The sequence below is a fragment of the Ananas comosus genome, linkage group 6 (assembly GCF_001540865.1).
Source record: "Ananas comosus cultivar F153 linkage group 6, ASM154086v1, whole genome shotgun sequence".
Classification (NCBI taxonomy): Eukaryota; Viridiplantae; Streptophyta; class Magnoliopsida; order Poales; family Bromeliaceae; genus Ananas; species Ananas comosus.
Window position 1 is genome coordinate 9,123,808 of NC_033626.1, and position 4,184 is coordinate 9,127,991.

Here is a 4,184-nt window from a genome sequence, read left to right on the forward strand (position 1 = left end):
ATAACTAAAATCTTAATTTGACTATAACAAAAAGCTCTCTATATTATGTATAATTTAGAAATGTTTTAATTTTGATCAAATATATTAGATAATAATCAAATAACTAGAAATTTTAACTATTATTATTTTCAGATTAAAGATTCCTAGATCAAATTTAATCACACTTATTGTGAAGCAACCGTGTTAGAGAACGATATATTTTTATATTCAACACTCTCCCTCACATCTGAACTCATGACTTTTTGCAAGGCTATAACGTGAACTTGAATTAAATGGGAGTCTTGAACTCAAGACCTCCTATTTATAGTAATTTTATATGCTTAAATCTAAAAATAAAAATTATAGAAATCAGAATAAACTGAAACAAATCGTAAAAATATTTTGACTTGACTTGATTCTCTTCGAGTAAATTTAATTATAGCGCAGTAGGGTTCAACTAAAAAAACAAAAAGAGGTTACGATTTGTTTCAGTTTATTCTGATTTCTATAATTTTTATTTTTAGATTTAAGAAAAAAAAAGAACCGATGAAATACTTTGTCCACTCTCTTTTAATTTTCATTGTCACCAGGTAGTAAACTATTGTGGAATGCATTGTTTAGCCTAAGAAGAAATACTTTGTCCACTCTCTTATATTCGCATGTAAAAAAAATATTACACCTAATTGATCAGTTTGCTGGGTTGTGTAAGGTCGGTTAAGTGTAGCATTAATCTTTATTTTAGTATTACTGTTTTCTAGAGGGTTGGGACCTGATATAATAGGGATGGAAATGAGCCGAGCTCGAGCGAACTTATCTCAGCTCAAATTCAACTTGAAATTAATTTTGAGCCTAAATTTAGGCTCAAGCTCGGCTTGAAATTAATTCGAAGCCGAGCTCGAGCGAGCCTAATTTCCAGTCGAGCAAACTCGAGCCCCAAACGAGCCACTTGAAATTCTCAATATCGTACGATCAATAATTTAATTTGTATACAATATTATCTATAATTTGATACAAAAATATGTTTAATAGTTCAAAATATAAAATAATTATATGAAATACGGTATTATAATATTAAGAAAAATAACTTATAAGTTGAATATCTAATCTTTTCAGCCTCACATGTCTTCTCTTCCGCCTTCAATTTTCATATTAATCCTTTTCATTTATGCGGTCAAAAAATGAATAAATTATATAGACAAATATTGAATTAAACTATCAAATTATTTATATCTAAAATCAAAATTTTGTATAAACAATAATTTTTTATCTTAAAAATATTCTATATATTTTCTTAAGCACATTAATAGCAAAGTAGGCAACGGCGGTCGCGTGCTGTTACTTGGTAACTTGGGGCGTGTCAGGCTTAGCCGCTTGAGATAAGAGAGAGAGAGAGAGAGAGAGAGAGAGAGAGAGATATTAGGGATTTAGAACTTTGTAAAAGAAAGAGATGGAGAGAGTATAAATTTAGTAAAATTTTGCCCTTTTGTTTGTCTATTGGGTTTGTTTCTATGGGCCAGCAATATTGACCCAATTTTAACTAAACTTAAGTTACTCACTCAGCCTATAAATATATTATATTTATATAATTAAAATATATATATTTATAGATTCATTTTAATATATAAGAATAGAGAACAACAGCCATAAAACCCAATCGTCATGACCGACTCATAGGTCCGGTCAAGCCTACGCCTGCCTAGTGCGCGGACACACTCCCGCAGGTGTGACGGCGACCCCTAGGCTACTATCTTACTATCACTGGCCAGCATCCGGAGCGGCACTCGTGGGGAGCGACCCCTACCGAGTATCATATCACATACATACATCAACTCAAGATGGCATCTGCAGACTATAATCATAATTACAAGAAACTGCTACTACTATGATCAGCTCAACACCAACTGTCTAAAAGAGTGAATCACACATGTCTCACCTCACTAGCAAATGTCCAAAGAAATCCTGTGATGCATAGGAAAATCAATGCAAGAAAGAAATAGAGATAACAGTCATGTATTACGCTACCAAAACCAAATATAAGTCACATCAGATCGATTTTAATTCCTATTCATATGCATATTCCATACTTCTGCTCATGATCAGATATCAATGCTAAGTTTCTATCATGCTTCAATTTTCATGGACTTAGGATCAATAGAAAGCAAATCATATGCGCAAATTCAAGTATTATATAGCTTGTGCCAAAATAGACATAGGAGGAAATTCACCGTTTTCGGCGACTCGGAACCCACGTCAACTCGCTATGTCGTCCTGGCAAGAGAAGCGCTACACATGACCCTTCCTCACCTCACGATTGCTCGAAAACTCGTGAATAGCAACTAGCCGGATAAGTATCGCGTTCTAATTCACGCTCCTAGACACCCCCAATTTCTTCTTCTTCTTCCACTTCCCCTACTTCTCTTCCTTCTTTCTCTTTTTCTTTTTCCTTTTCGTTTTCGACATCAGAGAGAGAGGGGGAGAGAGAGGATAAGATCAACACCTAATTTACACTTTAACCCACACACATACTTGCTATTTGCAAAATGGTCCCTCGTAGAAACAACTTGGCCCAAATAATCCGTTTTCACGTCAATATATATATAGAATTATCCTACTATACTATCAATAGTACCAAGCCCTTGGTACAATTGAGTTTTCGGCCGTTGGATGAATAGATGTGCAGTTAGGATGATAATGGTCCCCGGTTAAATTGATAGTGGTCCCTTAGGGTTGAGTGGGTGGTTGGTTTAATAGTATAATCTAACGGGTGGAAATGATCAAAGAGTAGATCTAATGGTAGAAAACTCAATAGTACCAAGGCTTGGTACTATCGATAGTATAGTAGCCAAAAAAACGCTAATATATTATATATATTTATATATATTATTATATTATATTTATTATTAATATATATATATATATATATATATATAGAGCTAGGCTACTATCTATTTATAGTAACCGAGCTCCGGTACTATAGTGTTTGTTTCGATCTTAGGGCGTTCAAATCAAACGATCCACACCGTTAAAACTGATCTTAGGTATTTTAAAGTTTTTAGAATAAATTTTATATTTTTTCGACATAGTTTACCTTATGACTAAATATTCAAAATGGTAAATTTTCAAATGGCCTATTATGAACGAGTTTGTGGTTTAACCGGTTGTAGAAGACATTTAAATTCTTTCAAATTTTGATAAAATTACTTTAACTATATAGATTTGAAGGTATAAACTTCTTGATCTTGAATTTAAATGTCCTATTTTTGCTCAAATTTTAAAGATTATTTAATTCCACACTGTCCATTTTGATATAATTTTTTACTAAGTAAACGATATCGAAAAAAAAACTTAAAATTTTATTGCTAAGAAATTCATATACCCTTTAGATCATATTAACGGGTGGTCAATGATTTGAACGCCTAAGATCGAACCAAACTATAGTACCGGAGCTCGGTTACTATAGATGTATAGTAGCCTAATTCTATATATTATTATATATACTATATATCTAATTAAGCTGAATACTATCATAGACCAACTTTGGTGCTATTGATTTTTTTAGCCCTTGGATTGAGAAATGGGTGGTTAGGATGATTGTGCGGCCCCGTAGGGTTGGATGTGAGTGATTAGCTTAAATAGTATAATCTCAACAGGTTAAAATTAATTAAAAGTTAATACGGTGGAAAACTCGTAGCACCAAATTCTTGGTGCTATCGATAGTACCCAGCCGGACATAATATATATATATATATATATATATATATATATTATATATATATATATAATATAATATTATATTATATATATTATATAGGTCCGGCTCTATCTATTTAATAGGATTGGACTCTTGCCCTATCGAGTCGATTTGGAATGAATCGGAACTTCAAATGATAATCGGCCCGCTTGAAGTTGATCTACACAATTGAAATTTAGAAACCAATTTTGTAATATTTAAAATCCTTATCAAGTTATCTTTAAGAGTTGAAAACATGGAACGGTCATAAATGAATAACCTTCTTAATAGAGGTTAGACTTTTCTCAGTTCGTAATCAGAGTTATCAAACATTAATCTAATAGTATAAAGAATTTTCTATCAAAAAATTCAAGCAATTTGGATTGCTCTTACACGCGCTAAACAAGCCAAACGACTCATTTAGGGCGTCAAAAATTGTCCGATTTTACGCACTTTGAATCACCATGTTAAACAT

At 32.4% G+C, this 4,184-nt stretch overlaps 1 long non-coding RNA gene across 1 annotated transcript; it reads right to left on the bottom strand.

Annotated features, from left to right (window-relative positions):
• On the bottom strand, nucleotides 1,557-2,465 carry LOC109711376. The gene is made up of 2 exons (XR_002216579.1): nucleotides 2,205-2,465; nucleotides 1,557-1,938 (listed from the first exon to the last, which is right to left on the bottom strand). It is a non-coding gene; the product is annotated as an uncharacterized LOC109711376 (long non-coding RNA).